General features: G+C 39.5%; 2 long non-coding RNA genes across 2 annotated transcripts in view; one reads left to right on the top strand and one right to left on the bottom strand.

Moving 5' to 3' along the window:
* Positions 1-7625, bottom strand: part of LOC136853099 (uncharacterized) — a 28128-nt gene extending 20503 nt beyond the window's left edge. Inside the window, exon 1 of the long non-coding RNA XR_010857341.1 lies at positions 7488-7625. This is a non-coding gene — a long non-coding RNA (uncharacterized lncRNA). The remainder of the gene's footprint in view (positions 1-7487) is intronic.
* The window catches only part of LOC136853098 (uncharacterized), a 415134-nt gene that overhangs the window by 40575 nt on the left and 357559 nt on the right, over positions 1-17000 (top strand). The window lies entirely within an intron of this gene.

The following is a 17000-nucleotide window of genomic DNA, read 5'->3' as shown; positions in this document are numbered from 1 at the left end:
AGGGAATCTTTTAAGTATTTATATGGAATGCCGTCTGAACCATACGAATTTGTTTCACGTAGCTCTTTGAATGCTAAAACAACTGTGTGAACGTCCACAGGTTGAGGTCGAAAATCAGGGATATTTGGTAAAGGTTGAACACTGTTAATGACTCCGTCTTCGTGCTCTGTTTCAATTTCCACAAAACCTTCTTGGGATTTTCTAAAAGCTGTTTCTCCTACAGTGGCAAAATACTGATTAAACTCCTCCGCTGCCTTAAGAGGGTCATCAAGAGTTCGATTATTATTTTCCCTGTGTCTGAAGCCAGGGATCATGTTTCCAAATACCTGCCATATAGCTTTACTGTTGCCTTTATTCTTATTAAACTCGTTTCTAAAATGGTTCTTCTTAGCTGTGCGTAGGCAATGTTCCACTTGTTTCTTAGTCTCTTTGAATTGATTATTTAAAACTTGGTTAGCCCTGTCGATTTTGAGTTTAAATTGTAATTCCTTTTTTTCTATTAAACACTTTTTTAGGTTATCATCAATCCAAGGGGCAAAGGGACGAGTTATTTCAGCCGTTACAACCGGGGCGCATTGATCAAGGCAACCATTGAAAACATCCGTGAGGATACCCACTTGAATGTTGACGTCATCAGTATTAAGTATGGCGTTCAAAGTTGGAACTCTACTCATCAACATGTCACAGAGTATATTTGCGTAATAGTTTTTGTGGCTTCTGAACGTTCTTATTTCCGGTTGAGGTTTGGGCTTCCTGACATTTACGATAATGGATATTATTTCATGATCTGCTATAGTGCTAGGCGTGACATCACTTTTCACTATCATCTCCGGTTTATTTGTAACGGCAACATCCAACAAGGTAGAAGACCTCTCAGTTATTCTTGTGGGTTTGTCAATGACTTGCTTCAGGTCCAAACTCTTAAAAATTCTGGAAACATGGTTTCCCTTCGCTAAAAGGTTATCATTTAAGTCACCCAAGATAAAAATAGACTTATTTTTCAGACACATGTTTTTAAAAACGTTCGTCAAGTATGAAAAGGAAGCCGCAGGTGCCTTAGGGTGTCGGTATATACAACCGATTATGAAAGAAGGAAACTTCCGATGTTGAACTTGCAGCCACACATCCTCAATGCCCTCAGAACCTTCCGTCTCTGTGTTATCCAATTTTGAGAAGGTCAGATTTTCTCGAATGTACACACACACTCCCGAGCCTCGTCCAGCATCACATCTGACAACATTATATTTAAGAATTTTAATAAATTTATCATCCAATGATGGGTCAAGCCACGTCTCACATATGCATAAAATATCAATATCCTCTTCCTGCAACATATACTCTATTGCTTCAAAATGACAAAGCAATGACTGAGCATTTAAACACTTGATTGTTAGAGGTTCACTTTTATCAGGCCCGAACCTTGTAGAGCTGTCGGCACTTTCTTCGTGGCCTCTGACCTAATAATCGTTGATGACATTGCACAAGCGACTCTTGTGGCCATAGTTATAACAACTGTTACATTTGATTCTATGGTCATAACGGCAATTCGACTGTCTATGGTTATAGTCCCCACAATTATAACAACCTCTTTTGTAAATATTGTTTGTTTGAGTATTGTCGTATCGAGAGTCACGTCTAGCGAGTGTTTGGTGAGGCGAATCCGTATATTGAGGTCTACTATGAGCTCTGTCATTTTGTCTAATGGGCCTAGGAGGGTAGTGGGGTGTATTTGTTTTTCTGACCTGCTCCGATTTAAACGTCCTTTGATTATAAAAGTGACTGTTTCTGATGCGGGTTCGAGATTCCGAATCGTGATGATCAAAAGTCTTGACTATTTGTGTGCAGGTTTTCGCACTACTACTCAGTTTCAGGAAGCTACACTGTTTATTGATGACCGATAGTAATCGAATGACACCATACCTATTCAGGACGGAATCTGATTCCACTTGATTATCGAAGCACATATCATCAACTTCACCAGTGCCCAACCTGAAACTCAAGTTGGTTTTAACGAGGTGTACTCCGTTAACGGAACACCATTCCCTGCTTGTTATTATACAAGTTAATCGTGTCACCCAGGTCACTTTTCAGACAGGGCACGAGTTCACATACATATAAATCGATGTCCTCTTTTTGCGCTTCAGTTCCGATGAATAATCCTAGGTCATCCAATATATGATTTATGTCCATCTTTTCAATGAGGTCATTAGTACCGCAGTAAATAATGCACTTTGAGGGCATCCAGTCAAGCTTCTCGCTTACCCAGCATCCTGCGAGATCCATAGTGGTGTCCCTAATCGTTTTTCACAGTGCAGTTGTCTCCTAGATCAGATGGGCGCACATCGCGCAGATTTTCGTCTCCAATGAGAAGTGTCTTTTCATTTTCCACCGACAATGATTGATTTGCTGATCTCTGGCTAAATTTTTCTTCCAACGTGGAAATTCTATCATTTAGCCTATTTATAGTTACATGAGCAGTCTTGAGCAGGATATTTAGCTCGTGTATTTCTGAATCCTTTGCAGCCAGCTTTCCTTTTATGTCTTCTATTTCACGAAAAATTTGACCGATGGCGTCGGACGATGTATTTACTTGTCGATCAGGGGCATTGTCGGTATCTCTCAGCTGGTGAGTTCTCAGAATCAGTTCGACTAACTGCTCCTTAGTTTGCCATACTTTGGTCATTCCTAAGTGGCGACATTGCTTTTGAAGCTCAACTTTCGTGAAGTTGTTGAGAAGATACTCCCTCGTAGGATTTGCCAAAGAACTTTCTCTATCTTGGCTTTCATTTTCTCTCTCTATTTGCCTATTTATTTCTACTATGTCATCTACGGGATGAATTCCTCCTTCGGTGCTATCCATCTCAAGATATTTACGAAGAGAACACTACCTCAAGGGGCTTATGACGTAATATGGATCCTAGTGCGCATGCGCGAATCTTGGAAAACTTGAACAGGTAGCTCCTTCAGCATACGTATATTATTAAGGAGGGAAATTAAGGCTGAATCACTAACCATGACCCACTGTACCACTGTCACTTTATCCACTGTCACTTCATGGGTCTATATATAGCCCTGAGGAGCACACTTTGTACCAGAAACCAAGGAAACACTTCTGTTCTCTTGTTTACTTCAGAGAGAGTTACCTGCTCCGAACCGAGAGAGAGAGAGAGAGAGAGAGAGAGAGAGAGAGAGAGAGAGAGAGAGAGAGAGAGAGAGAGAGAGAGAGAGAGAGAGAGAGAGAGAGAGAGACTTCCTTCGGTAAACCAATTTTGGAACTAGGTAGGGGGCTAGTTGACAGGTTCAGTTTGTGCATAATGGTGATTCTTATTTGGCAGATATCTCTTCTCTGTCGGGAGCTTCCATCACTCAACAGTAACTTATAATTCCATCTGGGTATTTTAGTCAGTTCACGAAATAAAACGGAGGCTCGATTCATTCATAAAATACTACAGTATACAGTAAGATTCTGTATTCTGCCAGTAAGACACGCAGATAACTACTTTTCTCTCCTTACTACTGAAGTCTCCAGCAGCTATTTTGAAATGCCCAGGCAGAGTAAAAATGGAAAAACTAAACGTACATACCATGTAACTGGGATACAACGAGCTATCTTAACAGGCTGTCCTGTTGATATCCAATGCTATGGAGAGTAAATAAGTGGAAATAAATACAGAGGGAATAAATACAGAGGGAATAAATAAAGGAAAAATAAGAAATAAACAGATTCGCTAAAATGAGAGGCTTGAGTATGGATGGACGATCACGACAGTGAGAATGAAAGGAATTAAGATGTACACGAAAAGTCTAAACAGCGTCATGAAGGAAACATTAATTGTGGGAACAGCCACCCTTGAACCAGAAAGAAAGAGAGAGAGAGAGAGAGAGAGAGAGAGAGAGAGAGAGAGAGAGAGAGAGAGAGAGAGAGAGACTTAGTCATTCAATAAGTCTGTCTCTGTCTTCTGTCTTACCTAAGCTTTTTAAATCCATCCAACTTCCTTCCCGTGCGAAGGAAGGTCGTCAACATTTGGAGGAGGAGGAGGAGGAGGAGGAGGAGGAGGAGGAGGAGGAGGAGGAGGAGGAGGAGGAGGAGGAGGAGAAGGAGGAGGAGGAGGAGGAGGGAAGGTGAGGGGGAGGAGGAAGATGACAGGAGGGGAATGGGTGGCATTTTGAATGACAATATACAACGTTCGTGCAAAAAAAAAAAAAAAAACATAGAATCCATTTTGGTCTTAACACTTCTGACATTGTCCAATTCAGACACGCTCGTTCTTGCAGCAAGCAACGAACAGAACGCTAATTGTGACGCCGATATGATTTACCTTATGGTAGCTAGTTACTAAAATAAATATAAGCAAAAACATTGAAGGAACCGTTATACAATATACTTAATACAAATGTTTGCCATTACCCTCTTCAGAATAAATCTGGCTTTGAAATAATATGGTATTCAACCCGTAACTAAACTATCCTTAAGACTTTAAACTTCATATTTCTCGGCAGTACAATAAGCAAGTAAAAAATGAGCCGAAGTTTCTTCGGACCGTTCGAGCTTTTTGTACAACTTATATATAATCAAGGCCACCGAAAATCTATCTATCTTTCGGTAGTCTCAGTATAATGCTATATGAGCCGCGGCCTATGAAACTTTCGGCGGGCCGTGGTGGCCTGCGTTGTTGCGTTGCCAGAAGCACGATCATGGCTAACTTTAACCTTAAATAAAATAAAAACTACTGAGGCTAGAGGGCTGCATTGTGGTATGTTTGGCGACTGGAGGGTGGATAATCAACTTACCAATTTGCAGCCCTCTAGCCTCAGTAGTTTTTAAGATTTGAGGGTGAACAGAAAAAGTGCAGACAAAAAAAAAAAAAAAAGAGTGAGAATAGAATAAACTGCGGACGGACAGAAAACTAAAAGTTTTATTGCATCAAAGATACAGTAAACAGGCTTGGCCAGAATTTCAGTCAGGGGTTGAAGGGAGGAAGTTATAATTAAACAGCACGCAAATATTAATGTAATTTTTATTTCAATAAATCACTTATCTTTTTTGGCATTGGCTTTTAATTACAGAATATGGATTTTGGCTATTTCATGGATTGTGTAATGTACTGTATCCAGTTCCACTTATTGACTTTTATAGAAGAATAGAAGACGAATAATATAGAATTTAAACCAGTTCCACTTACTGACTTTTATAGACGAATAGAAGAAGAAGAATATAGAATTTAGGCCAAAGTCCAGGCACTGGGAACTATGAGGTCATTCTGCGTTGAAACGGATATTGACAGTAAAAAGGTCTGAGAGGTGTAACAGGACGAAACCCTTGCAGTTGTTTATGAATCAATTATTAGGAGAGGGTGCAAAGTAAGATGGAAGAGAATATGATCAGAGGTACAGTGAAACAAATGAAAGGGATTGCAGCTAGCCGAAGGGACGCTTCTAAGTACCTTAAGTAATGCCTACACTGCACCGCATGAGGTGCACTGACGACACTACTCTGTGCTATTGAATTTCTTGACATAATTCAAGGATGGGAAAAGGAGAAAATGCTTTCTAGTCGCCCCTCTCGAGAAATCCTACAATATACCTACCTGGGACATCATCGCATTCATCACTATAGGCACCATCGCCTTGTAAAAAGTTCGGATAATGCCCGTTTCCAGTCTGAACATTCCTACTCGATTTTTTATTACATCTTTCGAATCTTCGTAAATGAAAAAAAATATTCTATATACATAATTCTTTCAAACTAATATTTATCACAATAAAAAACAAAATATATTTAAATGATTGAGGATTTTTTTTGGGTTTCAATTTTGTGCAATGCACTTAAGGACATTTGAAGGGACATTTGATCCCCAGGGGCTAAACACGGTGAAATACATTTGACACCCAGGGGCTAGTACTAAACATGGCGAAATACATTTGAGCCCCCAAGGGCTACTACTAAACATGGCAAAATACATTTGACCCCCGCAGGGGGTAGTACCAAACATGGCAAAATATATTTGACCCCACCCCAGAGCCTAGTACTGAACACGGCGAAATACATCAACACCCCCAGGGGCTCGTACTAAACACGGCGAAATACATTTGATCCCCAAGGGGCTAGTACTAAACATGGCGAAATATATTTGATCCCCCAGGGCCTAGTACTAAACACAGCAAAATACATTTGATCCCCAGGGACTAAACAGTGAAATACATTCGACCCCCAGGGGCTAGTACTAATCATTGTAAAATATATTTGATCCCCCAAGGGGGTTAACACGGCAAAATACATTTGACCCCCCAAGGGACTAGTATTAAACACGGCAAAATACATTTGATCCCCCAGGGGCTAGTACTAAACACGGCATAGTACATTTGATCCCCAGGAGCTAAACACGGCAAATACATTTGATCCCCTAGGGGCTAGTACTAAACACAGCGAAATACATTTGACCCCAGGGGCTAGTACTAAGCATGGCAAAACACATTTGATCCCCCCCGGGGTTAACAAGGCAAAATACATTTCACCCCCAGGGACTAGTACTAAACATGGCAAAATACATTTGATACCCCAAGGGTTAACACGGCAAAATAAATTTCATCCCCCCAGGGGCTAGTACTAAACACAGTAAAATACATTTGATCCCCAGGGGTCTAGTACTAATCATGGCAAAATACATTTGACCCCCAGGGGCTAGTAATAAACACCTCGAAACTGTATAGATGAATCACTGTTTCACCGTGGTTAGTACTAGCCCTCATGTGGAATTGGAGTTCGGACCGGAAACGAATTTTCACCAAAGGTTTACTGAGGAAACCTGTTATAACCGAGATCTTCGTTGTACCTTGCTGTCAAAAACTATGACAAATACATTCAAAAATTTCAGACAAGGTACATTAACAACACCCATAATGGAATTACCATATATCCCGCCGTCCGTATGTAATAAACATTTTAATATCTACTTCAATGAAGTCGGGAAAGCAATATCGGGTTTCCTCACTCGAGACCCGACTGTCGGGAATACAAGGCTAATTTCCTTCATTCCAGAACATACAGTCGGGAAAACAAGATCGGTTCTCTTCACCCAAGACCCGACTGCCAGGAATACAAGGCTAATTTCCTTCATTCCAGAACATACAGTCTGGGGGATTCGTGCCAGCCATAGCCATACCATCAATTGATATCGCATAATAGTCACTTCTTGTTAGGCTAAATGAGGACCTATGAAAGTCCTATATAGATAAAATTAAAACCCGGGGTTTTCATCCTACTGCCTAGTCACTCTCATCGGCCTCTTTCGGGAAATGTTATTCTATAAATCAGTAATCATTTTCCTATACGCAGTATCACTGGAACTCAAGTCCAGTTTCCTACTGGAAACTGGTCGGCCATATAACCTTTCCTCTAGATAGCTTTCAGCTGCGCAACTTTATCAATCTAGATTGAAACTAGCGACCTCGCTCAGTGGATGAACCCAAACCACAACAAAACGTACCTTTTTTTTCACAAAAACTTGGAAAAATCCCACAGATGTTACTGAGAAATCCAGAACGGACGAAAACACAGTCACAAGTCAACACTGCACTGGTTTTTCAGTCCTCTGCTGAAGTTCCGACTGCCTTTAACAGCCTTTTGACCAATCAGAACTGTCCGTGATACTCCTTGTCAAAATAAGAGGACGAACCGACACTCTGATTGGCTGAATTACAGAGGCTTATTTCCAACTAGAGTTACGTCACTGTGCTAACAACATATCATGGAAAACGTGTAAAAATTCAATACACTGGAGCTTTCATATACAAGCTATTAAAAGACATGTTTAATTTCATACCTGATGCTTGACTGAATCAGTACCTCAATTAAGATGGGCAGTTTTACCCGAAGAGTGGGCAAGTGTACTTCAAGCACTTAATTACATCTCAATACTCAAGACCACGACACAGAGGCAATGGATTAGCTCAATGTTGTATTCCTATGCACACAAAACTATTTTACATCCTATCTGTCGAGGTCACATATACGGCGAAATAAGGCAAGATTAAAAAAGTCAATTTCGAGTCCCTTTACCCGGGTTACCTGCTCAGTCTGAACGGCCATAGGAACCACTACCATTATTTTTGGCAATCAAACCGAGATGGTCAATCGTTATATTCTTGAGAGGGAAGTTAGTTTGACACATACTCCATCAAAAGTCTGATTATACAGTCGCAACGAATCATAGACGAGGCACTGAATAACCACTTCGATAATAACTGGAAATATATGTCAAACCCTGACGGTTTTTCTTCGGTAAATATCTGAACAAATCTTGAGAATATGATCAGATGACAGATACTGTGCAAGCCATGCTGTCACTGAAAACCCTGCAGTCTAATGTTTAGCGGCACAATGTCTAGGTCATCATCCCCAAGAAGACAGAGGGGTATGTCACTATATAAGACCAATTAGACAATGTAATGGGCCCTTGTAGAGAACTTTAGGAATTCCTTTGGCGCAGGAAGTGTTTTGTTGTTGGATGATTTCACTTCTCATTTTGCGAAGAGAATGATTCCTTCATTAGTATTCGGCCTCTGTTCAGGCACAAGGAATTTGCTCCTTGCATTAGATCTTGAACAGTGATGAAAAATAGGACTCATCAATTTTCTCAGATACCTGAGATAAAGGAATTTGGTTGCTTAGGCTGTATCATTTTTCCTCGTTTACCTGTTTGTTTATTTTATTTTCTGTTGATATGTTTCCTTCTGTCTTAAGGCAAGGATGTTTACAACTCACCTTTAATATGGGATTATAGGAGTGAACCTATTTCTGGTGCATGCTACTTTTCATTCCATAATCATTACAAAAAAAAGTCTCTCTCTCTCTCTCTCTCTCTCTCTCTCTCTCTCTCTCTCTCTCTCTCTCTCTCTCTCTCTCTCTCTCTCTCTCTCTCAAGTTAATTGTCGCTGATTTAAAAATGATATTTAAAAGATCTTCCTTTGTAATTGGGCCTCATGAAGCTTTCAATTCAACGCTGAATGTCAGAAAAAGCTTGCGGGTGCTTTTTATTTCCTTCTCGAATTCCGCGAAAGGAGGAAAGTAGAAGAGACGATAATATCAAACCTCGTGTATACAAAGGGAACGAATCTTTCCGTTTGTCCATTCCCTATCGCACTATCCATTCACAGAGAAATTCAATTGAGAGAGTGTCTCTTGTAGCATTGGGAGAGGAGATCGAAGTGACATGAACATGTGTTCGTATATATCACAGAAACTGATATCGAATAATGATGAATAAAAAATAAATATAATAAAAATAAAAAGGCAAGAGAACGCGTGGAAATAAAGTGAAGTTTTACAGATGTGTCTAGTTTCCGTAAAACTAGAAGATTTTTCAAATATTCCAACACATGCGAAGTCCCGCAAACGCTTTTGATAGTTGGCACTGACAGCAACTCCACTGGAGTGTTTATCAAGGCTTATTATCAAACACAGTAACTGAAAGTTGGTATTTTCCCATCCGTTATCAATATTAACTAGTGCGGACAAACAAGATCCTATTTACCCACAAACAAAAACAGATGAAGAGAAAGTTTTCCTTACAAAAATTATATGGAAGCAAACTATGGATTTGTTTATTATAACATCCTTTTGGGATGAGACTTAGAATAAAAGTGTCCGAAATAGCCGTAGAAGAAACAGACTTACAAAAAGCGCCAATAAGTCTGCCAGGTTTTACATCTTCATGCAGGCTAATCTGCAGAGCCTAATATTTCCTTGAAGAGAGGCTTCTCTCAGTGCCAGAGACTCTCCAGAGTCTTCAGTGTTAGAGAAGGATTGTACAGGAAGTGTTCAGACCTCTTGTTCCTCTATAGATGATTAAGTGAAAAAGGAAAACAAAATCTCAAATATAAATAATCTTTCAAGACAAACCTTCTTTTACATATACAGCATTGCATGAGGTATACAGGACACTGCATACATGTGTAAAAATGAATTCAAGAGGTCAATACTTACGTAAAGTCACGACAATTTCCGTGTCAAGACTAATGCTCCGAAAATAAGGGAAAGTCCAACTACTCTGACAGGTTCCATGATAAATAGTCCTCCCGATAAAGTCCTGTCGACGAACTTCCTCTCCAAAAATAGCTGCCACTCTTCTTCGTATATGAAACATCAATATTCATTGCCACAAAACACCTGCCTAATAGAGTGACGGGTAGGAAACCTTTTTCGATTGTACTTTTATTTTCGTTTTTATTTTGTTTTTATTGAGCAAGTCCGCTTTCTTAAGGTTTACTTTTCCAAGATTTTCAATTCAGTTTTAAGGAGAGAGAGAGAGAGAGAGAGAGATTATTTTTAGAAATGTGTGTGTGAGAAGAGATGGAGAGACAGAGAGACAGAGTGAAGGAGAGAGAAAGTGTGATATAACAATCCAATGGTTTTCAGTTCCCAAAGTAGAATCGTGACTATGTGGAGAAAGCGACTGTATATCAAGTCACATCGCTTTCATTGTACTACAATTTGAGAGAGGCCTTGGACGACCTGAATATGGAGTTTTAGTTACACTTAATGTCAATAACATATTGCATTCGAGAACGATGATGTTTTTCTTGACAATATCAGCCATATGTTGTAATATGTGTATGTAAATTGTCAAGTCTCACCCTTTCTTTGTCTGTCTCTCCTGGCTGAATAACTGAACACCTTTTCCAACCCAATAGTCGACCTCCCCAAGGGCAAATGTTATATTCCTATTAAGCTATTTAACATTATTCTTTGCAACCGCTGTGAGACAATGGGCCTCGTGGCTTCTCTAGAAAAAGAAAAACAAATTTCCTAGATGAGTTCTCCTTAGCAGAAAAATTAATTAGGACTTTTGAGAACAGGAAGGCAGAACCCCACGTGGAACATTTTGGAACAAAAATGGAACGTCAAATTCTGCTAGCTAATTGATTTCTTTGCAGATTTTCTAGATTCCAGAATAAGAGTTCCGTATATCGATCCGCTATTTAGAATTTGGATATGACTGATACCTTGGCGTTCTTTGCCCAGTCCCCGCCGCCCCACCCCCGTCAAATCTCACCCCTTCACGAATTCATACGTTTGGATAGCCTTCTTTTTATTGCTCTATATAAGTCCTGAAACGTGACGAACTTATCTTGAAAAAAATTGTCTCGTCTTTTCTGTGGTAAATAATGAATTTGCAAGTTCGACATAACAGCATTAGGCTAATAAACATTTTTCCAATAATATCATATCTATACTCACTCTCTCTCTCTCTCTCTCTCTCTCTCTCTCTCTCTCTCTCTCTCTCTCTCTCTCTCTCTCTCTCTCTCATAAGAATGTTAGACTTCTAACAAAGACTAAACAGTGTATTGAATCGTGAGTAAAACTGATGTATTGCCATGGACACCACAGTTCATTCCGTCCACGAAACGTGAATTGACTCCAGTGATTCAGAAAGGAATAGCCTTGTTTCCTAAAGGTTGTCAAAATGGTGGACGAGAGAGAGAGAGAGAGAGAGAGAGAGAGAGAGAGAGAGAGAGAGAGAGAGAGAGAGAGAGGGGGGGGGGCATTCCGAAAGATAGAATTGATTTTAAAACTTAGAAATGAGTTTTGAATAAAAATTAATTTAGCAAAATACTGTTTTACTGTGGCAACTAATGGCATGGCTGCTGTCTCTGTGGTTTCAGACGAGCTCAGGCATAAAGCTCATTAGGTAACCTCCATCTTTATTGTGTCTGTACTTAGTCTACAACACCACTTCAAGTTTCTCATCTCACTGATTAGTTTCTGTTGTGATGGTTGGCGGTGCCACATCTCTGCACCTTCATAAATATCCAAATGGAAATAACAAAGACCTTACTGGTATGACGCTACCAAATGTAAACAAATCAGTATCCAAGTGAATATTCATATAAACAATAACATAGACGCACACACAAACACACACACACACACACACACATATATATATATATATATATATATATATATATATATATATATATATATATATATATATATATATATATATATATATATATATATATATATATATATATATATATTAACTTTATCACATACACAATTGTTCTGTGCATTAGTAGAATTACTAAAAGGACCTCATTCAAACTGGATGGTATCTAATGGAGTTTTTATTCAAAAAGTTACAAGCTTTCTTGGACAAACAGTCCACATTATCAAGTATCCGTACAATGAGCAGACGCGTAGTCCAGCTGTATTTATATCTGTGTGCTGGGTACTTTTATTAATCCTATAATCGCCTAGCTCTTCCTGTGTGACCTCCACCCCCTCTTGACCTTGGTCTTTCTCTGATCCTTCCTTCTAGGTGACCGTTTTCCGTGCGTTCTCTTACGTTTTTTCTTCGTTTCCTTGCTACTGTGGAGTATACGATTTTTCTAGATATGCTGTCTTCAAAGCCGTTTCCGGTGTTCCCTGCCATCGTGTTGTTGGCGCAAGTTATGAAGGCGTTCTCTACAACCAGTCTAGAATGAGGTCCTTTTAGTAATATATATATATATATATATATATATATATATATATATATATATATATATATATATATATATATATATATATATATATATATATATATATATATATATATATATATGTGTGTGTGTGTGTGTGTGTGTGTGTGTGTGTGTGTGTGTTTCCAATTCTAGTCAATATTTGGACGGAAGCTTCTGACGACTCATCAAAACTCAGAAATATTCGTTTCAACGAATCTAAATGCAAATTTGCACGCGACGCTTCTTTGGTCAGTAATTGGTAAATTAATAACTTAACTAAAAGGTAACTGTAGCAAAAGTCATTCAATTTCAAGGTTGTTTCAGTTATTCATGGAATAGTTATTCACGCTATATGCGAGCACTAATGGCATGTGATCGCAATTTTGAGTGAGTAAACTGAAACTAAAATAAACAACTAAATGATATTTAGGAAATTCCTCCTTTTCTTATATCTTCCAGTTTCCAGCAACTTGCCAATTTCTCTCCGTAGTCGAACTCTGCTTATTTCCCTTCAAGAGTTCCTGTTAAATGGTTTCAGAATATGACCTGAATGAATAAATTGCAACATTATTCTCTTCGACAGACTTAGATTAACTTCAGTTTGAAGGCAAGAACAAACCCTCAGCGGTTGGAACTTTCAATTAAAGTATGAAAATGGACTTTTTTTTTTTTTGGTGTACGCCTTATATCCCGGATTCTCATTGAAAGTAAACGGCATTCTTTAAAACTTAATAGCATCTAATTCTTTCCGACTTTTAAGGAATAAATTTCTCTCTCTCTCTCTCTCTCTCTCTCTCTCTCTCTCTCTCTCTCTCTCTCTCTCTCTCTCTCTCTCTCTCTCTCTCTCTCTCGGAATAGTTGTAAAGCAATCTTCCTAGTGCTAATCACCTCTTGTGGCGCTCCTTGAGCGTCTTAATGAGGGAAGAAGAAAGGCTCTTTATCATAAACCTTTCAAAGGGTAATCATTCATTGAGTGATTCATTGTGGCATTCCAGTACTTTTACATTTATTGAATTATCGAGATCTGCGTTCGTGCATGTGCGGTTATATATGCATGTGAAGGATGAAAGTCAGTACATTTGCGTACTCTTAAACTCCAGTGTTTATTCTAATGTCAAAATAGTGCGCCTTATAAAGAAGAAAATTGCACATTCAATGACCGGCTGCCTACGATGGTCCATCAGGACATCCTATTCATAACACAAACTCTAATAAGTTTATACAGGAGCTTTCCCAGCAGCTCCCGGCCGAGCAACCAGGGAAGACAGAACCGGTGAATTTCAGAGTGGAATGAACAATGTCTGTCGGGGGAGATCTTTGTTATAGCCGACGTACCAAATGGAAGACATGACCGGGGCTGATTTGCATCGCCACTTGACAGAGAGAGAGAGAGAGAGAGAGAGAGAGAGAGAGAGAGAGAGAGAGAGAGAGAGAGAGAGAGAGAGAGATTGGATCAACACGTGGGACCGAACAGGAACAGGTTGCAAAGGACACAACAGGCCTCCGCTTCACCTATATGGTTTGGAATAACCGCCTCCCTTTCTTTTGTAAGGTACTTAGTAATAACTGTGAATTGAATATAGAACTTAGGACAAAGTCTAAGCACTGGAACCTACGATGTCATTCAGTGCTGGAACGGAAATTGACAGTAAAAGGTGTAAAAGGTGTAACGGGGTGGGGACCTCGCAGTTGCACTATGCATCAATTGGTAGGAGAGGGTGGAAAGTAAGATGAAAAAAAGAGAATATGGAAGGAGGTGCAATAAAATTAACGAAAGGGGTTGCAGCTAGGGGCCGAAGGGACACTGCAAAGAATCTTCAGTAACGCCTACAGTGCACCGCATGAGGTGCACTGACAGCGCTACCCTCCTATGGGGGCTTATACTTGGAGAACAATAAATAATCTATTCAGTTGGAAATGATGTAAATGTGTAATGAATATTATTTTGGAATATATTTTTATAACTATGATAATGCTCAGACGAAGTAGCGGAGAGAGAGAGAGAGAGAGAGAGAGAGAGAGAGATAGAGAGAGAGAGAGACAGAGAGAGAGTCTCAGTGTATTGTTTTCGTACCACTTCCTGACGCAGCGCTGTCAAAGCAAAGCAAAGAGACACAACACGAGAACGAACTAGTTAGTTTTTTTTTCGAAAATTCAGTTCACGGAAAATTGGGTCTTTTTATTCACTGACCAACTACGTACAATTCAGGGGTTATTTGCTTCAAAATCTTGAGTTGGTGAGTTCCCTGAGCACGTTCGAGAAAGAAAACCTATTTTGGCTCAGAATATCTGTCCCTGATGGCCTGTTCATGGAAGTAATAAGTCATCATACGAATCTTTCGGGGAATAGTGGTTGCTCATTTGGTGCAGTCATCATCTCTTAGTAGCTCTTCGTTGGGTGAGTCGATAGAGCTGCGGACTGTCACTCGATGGGTCAGAGTTCAATTCCCCGGCCGGCTGATGAAGAGTTAGAGGAGTTTATTTCTGGTGATAGAAATTCATTTCTCGCTATAATGTGGTTCGGATTCCACAATAAGCTGTAGGTCCCGTTGTTAAGAAACCAATTGGTTTTTAGCCACGTAAAATAAGTCTAATCCTTCGGGCCAGCCCTAGGAGAGCTGTTAACCAGCTCAGTGGTCTGGTAAAACTAAGGTATACTTGGCTTTTTTATCATCTCTTAGCATGTTTCGCGTGCAGTTGGTTTCTCAGAAGACTACATAACTTTCTGTCTGTCTGCCTTTATTAATAATTACTATCATCTTCATTACTCATCTCATTATTATTTTGTTCTTGCTGCAATTCCGCTGTTACCTTCTTGATTTCATTTTGAATGCTTGTTTGTTTGTTTGTTTGTTTGTTTGAGGATTACAGGTCCCAAAGCACATCCTCTGCTTCCCAAGATTACTTCAAAGCAATTGCTAATATTTTAGACATAAGATCTTTAAGATCTTGAGAGAGTTACTTGAGACGTTGAGAAGAGGCTGAGAAGAGCAGCTGAAGAGTTCTTGGGTCTTAATTACTCTGGGAGGATCCTTCAAGACGAAATGGAGAGTTCTGATTCCATTTTTGACATCCTGGACTAAAAGGGAGGCAACCGAGTCTCTGTTCCTGTTTCCGGCCAGTTCTGTTGCCAATGCTTTGTTCCGTATTGAATTTATATATTCTCTTTGTTTTTGTTATGGAATAGATTTTAAAGAATTATGCCCCAATTTTCCGTCCGTCAGTATTTGCTAGAGAACAACACATTTTCCTCTCTCTCTCTCTCTCTCTCTCTCTCTCTCTCTCTCTCTCTTATGAACACCAAATATGCAGTCATACTTACAACGGAAGATCAGATCAACCAATTCGCCGGTTTCTGCCCAACACGACAGTTACGAGGCCAGTTAACCGCAAAATACTTGCTTGCTTACTTCTTCCTACATGACTGCGTGTGTGTGAGAGAGAACGTTTGCACCTCAGGTCAAGAGCCCTTTCACTCTTCGTGTTTCACTGGAATGGCGCATTTGCAATGCATCTGCCTCCTGACCTTCGTACCCTATCATGGTACTGTATTTACGTAACCTTCTTCTTCCTTCTTTTACAAAGAGAAAGACGAAAACTGAATAGTTATAAATCCATTTCTCTGAGACTGACTTAGCAAATCATGACTGCCTATTTACACAAGTCTGATACTCATTGAAAACTGAGATGGGTTTTCTTCTTTGAAGATATTTATAGTTTTTGCTGCCCATTCAATAACTAGGACAGATTATCACACGCTCAATATGACCCTGTAACTTTAAGCAAATTTCTCTTTCGTATAATTCACACCAGGAATAGAAGAACACCCTTTTCAGTGATACAGGACAAACTTCTCGCGTGCTCACGGACTGCTTATGAATAGACATCGTAACGTACTTAGCGAAGGACTAATCAACAACAGGAGAGAGTTGAGAATAATATGGACTATCCTTCAGCCAAGAAGGCAACATTTTAGTGTCATGAGATAAAAGGCAGTCGTTTTGCCTCAAGAGGGAGCCCTTTCCCTTCCTTAGGACGGCGTCAATAACCTAGATGTTGTGACGCCAGTTTTAAGACATAAATCAATCGATTCCTTCCATAGGAAATCAGGAGAGAAAGCGCCAGACTTTCAAGATGTAAATAATTGTTTTTTCTCAGCAGATTGTATAATTCAAATTGTGTTATTGCCAATGTAGATATTTCGTCATGGAGCCGGGTAATAAAATAAAAGAAATGAATGCCTGCAATCCCTTTTCAAATGGAGTTAAGAAAAAAGGAGTAGACAGCCTTCAGAGGTTTATGATAAAACGTCTCTCCTTTTTTCCTCATTAATAGACTTAAGGAGTTCTGCTGGAAGCAATTAGCAACAGAAAAGAACGCTTTACTAGAGAGAGAGAGAGAGAGAGAGAGGCGATATTTAAACTTCAATAACTGAAATTCAGGCAAAATTTTATGATATTAAGATGTGAAAATGCACTTGACTTAAAAAAAAG

The sequence above is a fragment of the Macrobrachium rosenbergii genome, chromosome 26 (genome assembly GCF_040412425.1).
Source record: "Macrobrachium rosenbergii isolate ZJJX-2024 chromosome 26, ASM4041242v1, whole genome shotgun sequence".
In the NCBI taxonomy this organism is placed as follows: domain Eukaryota; kingdom Metazoa; phylum Arthropoda; class Malacostraca; order Decapoda; family Palaemonidae; genus Macrobrachium; species Macrobrachium rosenbergii.
This window is presented reverse-complemented; position numbering and strand designations above follow the sequence as displayed.